General features: G+C 31.2%; 1 long non-coding RNA gene across 1 annotated transcript; it reads right to left on the bottom strand.

Annotated features, from left to right (window-relative positions):
* Window positions 1–2,790: 2,790 nt before the first annotated feature.
* Window positions 2,791–4,013, bottom strand: LOC120579649 (uncharacterized). Its single transcript, XR_005645385.1, has 3 exons — window positions 3,990–4,013; window positions 3,816–3,870; window positions 2,791–2,925 (listed from the first exon to the last, which is right to left on the bottom strand). It is a non-coding gene; the product is annotated as an uncharacterized lncRNA (long non-coding RNA).
* Window positions 4,014–8,033: the final 4,020 nt, after the last annotated feature.

Genomic DNA, 8,033 nt, shown 5'->3' with positions numbered 1-8,033 from the left:
AAAATTGTTGAATAATTCAATTCATACACAATTTTGACATTTAGTAAATGACTTAGATTGACCATAAACTCACATTGAGTCTCTAATTAGTATAAAACCAGTTAACTCTCTATGTATTATGCACCAACACTAATAATAATATCACTTCTTAAAATGGCTAACGTATGATAAAGTTTAGAGCAAAATATGTGTTATTATAACAATGCAATCTCTCTCTCTCTCTCTCTCTAAAGGTTCCTTAGAACCAAAGGTAAATCCAACATAACATATTGGTAACATCCCTAATGCAGAAAACAACATTAATTTAATATTAGAAAACATTATTGGAAAAACAACCATTTTTCTCCTTAAAAGTGTACCAAGATGTAATTTTGGTCAATGACTTAGATAAAACCCGAATTAAATCCTTCACTCCTTTGTTTTTAGTTACTTTAGTCATTGAAGTCAACCAAGACGTTTACTTAATCAAAATTAGTCAAAAGCTTCACAAGCTTATAACTTATAACCCTGTTTGGTAAGCCCTTATATGTTTATCTAAAAACCAATTTTACCCTTTGAAGTTTATTATAATTTAATAAAATAGTTCAATGTTAAGTTCAATCTCTCTCTCTCTCTCTCTCTCTCTCTTCTTTGGTATTTCATGTTTTCTATCAGATTACATGAATGCATCTCAACAGTAATTAAACCTATTCTCATAGCTGATTATCATTAAAACTTTTTGAGTGCAACCTTATAACCTTATTGTCATAAGAGTCACAAAATTATTCTCATATTTTGCTTATCGTTTACAATCTCATTTATTCCAATATCAAATTTCACCTCTCGGTCCTTCCTTTGATATATGAGACATGATTAAATAACAATATCAAACATCAATTCTCGATTCTTCGTTTGATACTTGTGATAAATATTAATAAAGATGATATTAGGTTATATAATGGATTCTTATAAAATAGAGTCTAGACTTGGGTTGATTAACATTCAACCATTAGATTAATTATTCTAACAATTCCAAGACTAGAAATTTTTTTTTTTTTTGGGTACAAAAGAGGGCCTAAGGCTCAAGGCTAGAATAGTTTACTCACATATGATCATAGTAGACGAATGATTAATATATAAAGACATGAAAGTAAAAGACATGAAGATAAATAACTAAAAATGTAAAGAACAGAAGAGTAAATAACACAAATGTAAAGAAATGAAAAATAAAGAACAAAGAACTTAGAACATTGCAAAATTACGTTTTCAACTTTAGAGTAAGTTTACAAGTATCTAAGATTCTTTTTTCCTTAGAAGTGAGGTATATTTATAGCCTAGAGCCTCATACAATATATTAAAAACGAGTTACAAGCCATAAACCAAAGAATTCAAAGAGGTTGTAACAACTATTTTCTCTGCACAAGACGCACGGTCGTGCTTCAAGGGTGCACGGTCATGATCACCTTTCTAACTTTTGACATTTTGTTGTGTTTTGAGGGGTGCAAAGTCGTGCTTCTGAAACGCACAGTCATGCTTATTTCTACGATGTTGGGGGGCACGGTCGTGCTTGTACTTCAACTTTTGAAATTCTGACATTTTAAGAAGTGCACGACCCAGATGGAACCACGAACAATCCGTGTTGTTGCTTTATGGCTCTTTATCCTCGCTCTTGATCCAGGTACACTGTTCTTTAAAATTTTGATTATGAAAATAAAAACTAATGCTTTCCAGTAAAATGAATCTAAATTAAAACTAAAACAACGTAAATATTATTGAATTTAAATGTTAAAAACACAATTAACTACAACTTATCAGTCTTGCCAACGAGTATTTTCGAGACACTCTTTAAAAATTCTAAATTAAAAAAATATTCACTAAAAAAGTTAAATACTTCTGACATGTTCCCAGATGCGCCCTAAACTTCCACTAATGTCTGGGAACTGACGACCTCTCTGCTCTCAGCATTGCGGACCATGCCCCTGCCATTGACCACTCTCCTTTCCAATACATTCTTCTACGTCTGCTCTCACCTAGAAGATGCAGTCAAGGAAATTCTATCGTTCCTAACACAGCCCATGCGATCAATATTTGAAAGTGTTAAAATCAAATATACACACAATTAATAAATAGCCACAAAATAAAGAGAAAACATATATAGAATTAGTTCAAATTATATATTTCAAATCAGAAACAACTTGATTCGGATTGAATAATCCAAAAGAGAAGTTGTAGGGCAAAAAGGGAAACACAACTTTAGAGGACTGTGGAGTAACATAATTAAAGTGAGAGTGAAATTAGCATTAGTAACACTAGCGTCAAGACGGGCACTTCCGTACCCGTCTGTCCGCTTTTTCTACTGCGCTAACGTATTGTTAGAGAGGTATAAATATAATTTTAGTGAATAAGGTTAGCGAATAGCACCCTTTAATATAAAAGTTACTAAGTTAGCCAATAATTTTTGAATTTAAAAATAGTAACTATTTTTGTGAATATCATAATTGATATGGCAAACGAATCATTAAATGATGGTGTTAATAAATCATCATTTGCATTAGAAAGAGAAGCACACAAAATACAATTGTAGAATGTTATCCACCATCGGTGTTCATAAATATACAGAGTTTTCCTTGATTTACAATACAAAAACAAAACAAAAAATGGAGTGTATGAAACGAAATAAGTATGAACTTCCAACCAAAGAATGTGTGAGAAAGACAATTAAAGAGATAATCATGAGTTGTTAGAACTTAGAACCATCGGAAATGCCAACGCTACCAATGATGAACTTAGTTCCAGCCCTTGCCACCGCGTTGAGCTACTGGTTTCTTACCTTTTGTATCCATATGTATCTCTCTTATGCTCCAATATCAATGATGTCAAGGACAACTCCAACCTTCGTTCACACTTTTTCCTCCTTTCAATTCTCCCTCCCTAGTTCTCTTACACCTATTTTCTTTGACAGATAAAAAAAAAAAAAAAAAAAAATTAACATAATTTAAAAAAAAATTCATCTACATATTTGTCCCTTTGGTTTGTATGATCTGAAAGTTTAACAGGAAACTTAACAGAGAAGTTTAGTTATTGTGTCTCTCTGCCCTGGTGGTATTAGCCCACAATCCATAACTGAAACTTAAGTTGGACATTCAAATTTAAAATGGTAAAATAGAGTAAATATATAAGATTCATCAATCATTTCACAATCCGTACAAATAGCCGATTGTCCAATCTAGAGTAAGAAGAAATGGACATCATTTAATAATTTTGAAAAGGAAAATGGAAAGAAAAAAATTATGTCCACTTTATTAATAGTATAGATTAATAAAAAGATCTTACATGTACCTAATATAAAAAATCGATCTTGATAAAAAATGTAAGATGATATATGTCCACTTTCCATACAAATACACTACTGAGTTTTGATCAATCAACATTAAAAATGATTGTGCCCGTAAAAAAAAGTCAAAGAAAAACCCATATTTGGATTAATCAACACTTTGAATATGTTGTAGTAATGTTAATCATACTTTTGGCACCGTACCAAATTGTGTCATAATACTTGATCGTTCACATCTTCATCTCATCACTTCTAGGCCGGTCTTTTTTCCTATTATTTGCACCTTCTCTTAAAATTTTCAACTATCTAATGCCTCCTTTCTAAAGTTTGCCCTTATTCGAAAAAACTATAATTTTTGAGTTAATGAAATTAAAAACCTTAAATACATCCAAAGCAAGAAGAACACAATAGGAGAATAATCAATATGACAGTAGTTATAAGACATCAATGATCACAGAACAAAGAGAAAAAATAAAATTAGTTAGGAAACATGTATGCTTACCTTTTCAGCTTTATCTTCCTCCTTGTGTTTCATGGTCTCTACTCAAAGCAATGTTCTCAAGTTCCCATTTCAGTGCACAATGAACAAAGCAACCGCAAAATTAAAATAAAAAACAAAAAGTTGATGGTATTGAATATTTTGTTAAATCCTTGTAGGAAATTGATAAAAACTTACTTTTGAGTACTTTCTTCTTGCTTAGGAATCTGAAATCATGATCCTTTAATCTTATTTCATAAATTGTGAAAAGATAAACATGAGAACAATAATCATAAGAATCATAGAAATAAGAAACTGACTTAGAAGATTTAAGTGACAAACAAAATTGGTATGAGAGGATTTCTTTTTGATGAAGAATAACAGGTTGTAACAAAATCAACAAAAATGAGCATATAAAAAAGTGAATAAGAAGAATAGAAGAAAGGAAAAAAATTGAAGAAATCCCTACCGTCGTCATGGTGGCATCATCACCTATGTGATAACTTGTTGTGCTCACAATGACTTCTCCGTGGCCAATCCACCACACCGCTTCTTTTCAACGGTGGCAAAGGACACCACTACCTTTCCCCTTTTTCTCACCTCTCTATCTTGAAAGTGAAAACCCAACATTCCAACACCGAATATGTGCAGCTATCGCAGCCATGCCGCATGTACCGCATATACTCATTTCATTTTTTACATTAAGGTTGTTGTCATGCTCCATCGTTATTCCCTATTTCTGCATATTCCTGTCCTGTATGTATACATTATTAAAGTTTTATGAATCGAGTGAGTGAGTATGAAGGGTAACCATCTTTTCCAGTTATGAAGGATAAGCATTCCATTTTGAAAGTAGAAATAATGTAAGTTGAAGTTAAAAGATGTGTTGGTTCAATTAGTGTAAATTATATAAATTGTACTCCTATATACCGAAGTTATGCCCTACAATGAGGGGGTGGTTATAACTATAATTTGAAAATTGGTTCCTTGTCTAAGTTAATCATATTGGTTACCTTTGTTAATTTGTAACCGTAAATCTATTGTGTATACCTTAGAGTAAACTGCTAAGTCCAATTTTTTTTTTGGTTACTTTTTTATCTTCTTTCCTTCATTTTCTTCTTCATCAACATCCTAATACATATTTATAAAAAGGGAGCTTCTACGGTGCAGTCAGGAATTTGACTTTTTTGAAAAAGTTAATTTTGATCTTAATGTTCGATTCATTTTTAAATTGTTGATTTCTGATTAATGATCAATAGGTAATGCTTGCAACATCTTGGACTTACATGTACTATTTTATTGTTGGAATCTTTAACATGCAAACAAAGTTGATGATATTATGTGATAGTCTTAAGTGTTACACTTTGTGAGGTGTTACACTTATAACAAGATAAGATAAAATTAGATTAAGTGTAGTCTTGTTAATATGATGAGTTGATGATACTATGAGGACTGAACTTTTGATGTCGTTGTACAAACAGTGGGGTGTTACTCATGTTATACTGTTAACTTCACCAAAAAAGTCATTCTCATGACTTCACCATAGAATTTTCCTTATAAAAAACCCAAACAATTTAAAAATAAAATAAAAAAACAGAGAGTCAACTCCATCTCTTCCCTTCCTCCACTTGCTTCCTCACTTTTCAACTTTTCCACCTCTAAACTCAAATTCCCTCATTTTCCACTCTCTCCCTCGGCTTTGTCAAACGATTTCCTTTCTCTCTCAAACGCTCACCCATTTCGCTTTCATTTTTCAGTTATCTGTTATCCCTTCCAAACCCGTTTGTCCCCCAAATCGATTTCACTTTCATATTTGTTATTTGGGGATTTGAAAAATTAATAACTTATATCGTGAATCTACGTTTCTGCGGTTTTTCTTGTTTGTTGATAATTGACTTTGATTTGTATTCTTTGTGATATGTTGGAGTATGATATGTTTTTGAATTTTCCTTGTTAGATGTTGAAATTGGATGCCAAAGAGATAGAGAAAGTGAGAGAGAGAGGGAGTTTTTTCACTGTTTCTTTCCCTCTAGGTTGGATGTATACTGGTTATGAAGGTGGACGATGAAGATGTTGAATAGTATGATGAAAGAAGATGAATAAAGGGAAAAAGATTAGGTGGTGATTGTGCACTATTACATACAATAGACCTCAAAGGTTCAATCGCGTGGATGATGATGATGACAAATAACATGATTGAATAAGATGAAGAAAGGGAAAAATATTAGGTGGTGATAGTGCACTATTAAATACAATATACCTCAAAGTTTCAATCATATATTTTTTGAAAAATAGATCAAACCGTTAAGATTAAAAATGAATGAGGTTTATGATAGACCATATATAATGTTGATCCACCTACGAGATTTGAGGTTCCCCTTGACGAAAGACACCAAATAGTGTAACAGATGTACACATATTTAAAGGACTCAAACATACCAAAAATTAATTATGGGATCAAAGTGGTACCAAAAAAATAGTTAAGAGACGAAAATAACAATTTAAGCTAAAAAAAAATCCTATAACTTTAGAACATTTTTCTTAATCATATTTATAAATATAAGGATATTATGGAACTTATCATTTGTTGTGCCGGTAGTAGTATGTGTGATTAGTAGGAACATATTCTTTCCATATGTGGCATTGGGAGGTACATTTTAGTGGAGTGGTGCTTTTGCTTTCCTTGAATTTGTTTGGTTTTGGCTCTTGAACTTGTGGCTGGTTCATCCCCTGAAATTGTTTTCCTTTGTTTTTTGAGTTCTGAATGTATAGTTGAAATCTTTTTTATTGTTTTATTTACATGTAGTTTTTTTTTCTTCTATTTCTTATCGGATTCTAGTGAGTACTTCTCGTGCTCATAGCATTTTTGTGGCTGCACTCTTTTTCTAATATATTTTTTATTTGCCAATCAAGCAAATAAAATAAGAATGTAGTATTGCCCAGATGGTTGATTCTCCTTTAGATGGCTATCAATGTATATAGATTATAGCGATAAAACTATACTATACTGGCTAATTACAAGTTTTTTGTTTTTATATTCAATGGGTGGCTAATTAAAAGTAATTATCACATATATTATGTCTATAAAGTTTATTATAAATCTGTAATAAAAAAACATTATTAATCTAAAATCATTTGATAATTTATTAACGTCAAAATAACTAATATCCTATATAAATAATTTTAAAATATATTTATTACGATATTTAAAAAAATATATTAATTACATTATAAAAAATTTAAATTATGGGCTTTGGTCTATTATACCAAAAATAAATAATTTAATATTTATTTGTTTTTTATGAGAACGTCAAGTATTAATTTCATCAATTGATAGTACTGCTAAACTGTTTATCACATTTTTTCTTACTAAAATGCTCGATTTAAAGTATGGAGTTTGATGTTCTAACCAATTAAAAGAAAGACAAGCATTTGGAGAGATAGAGCCAAAAACACTAAATGGTCTTGTTGTGTGGAAAATTAAAGGATTGGTGCTTACCATCAAGTTTTCCAAATACATGGGACCTATGAATGTAACATTGTTGAATAATTTACACCAAATTTAGATATTTAGTAAATGACTTTGATTCACCATACACTCACATTGAGCCTCTAACTAGTATAAAACCAGATAACTCTATGTCTTATACACCAACACTAATAATAATATCACTTCTTAAAAATGGCTAATTCCTTTTTCTTTTCCATACTAATGTTGTTCCTTGTTGCTCTTATGATTGTTCCTCAAGGGTTTGCTAATTCTGGTTATTTGAAGCCAGACCCCCGATATAGTTACAGACCCCAATATCCACCAGGAACTCCTACCTGCGATCCGAACAACCGGGGATATCCTTGTCGACGTGGTGGTCCACCGACACATTTGTAAAACATGAACGCTACAAGGCATATCAATATCTACTAAATAAGTGGTCCTAGTTACCATGTGTAATAATTTGTATATCTTGTGTATAATTTGGCTAGGAGGTTTTCAATCTTATTCTACCTCCGAAAACATGTTTTACATTATCGATTAAATCCCGAATGTTTGGCCAAGTTAAGAACGTAATATGTGTGTTATATCAATGTAAATCATGAGAGAAAATCATGATATATGTTCTCTAGATTTGCAAATCAATAAAGTTTATGATTTTGTGATTGTTATGGTATTGAATCATTGATCGATCATTTAGAAAATACATTCTAAGAAACTGAAATTTGAAACTTTTGTTAACATGTAGAAAA

This window comes from Medicago truncatula, chromosome 3, assembly GCF_003473485.1.
Source record: "Medicago truncatula cultivar Jemalong A17 chromosome 3, MtrunA17r5.0-ANR, whole genome shotgun sequence".
In the NCBI taxonomy this organism is placed as follows: Eukaryota; Viridiplantae; Streptophyta; class Magnoliopsida; order Fabales; family Fabaceae; genus Medicago; species Medicago truncatula.
Note: the sequence above shows the minus strand (reverse complement) of the source record. Positions and strands in the feature narration are given on the sequence as shown.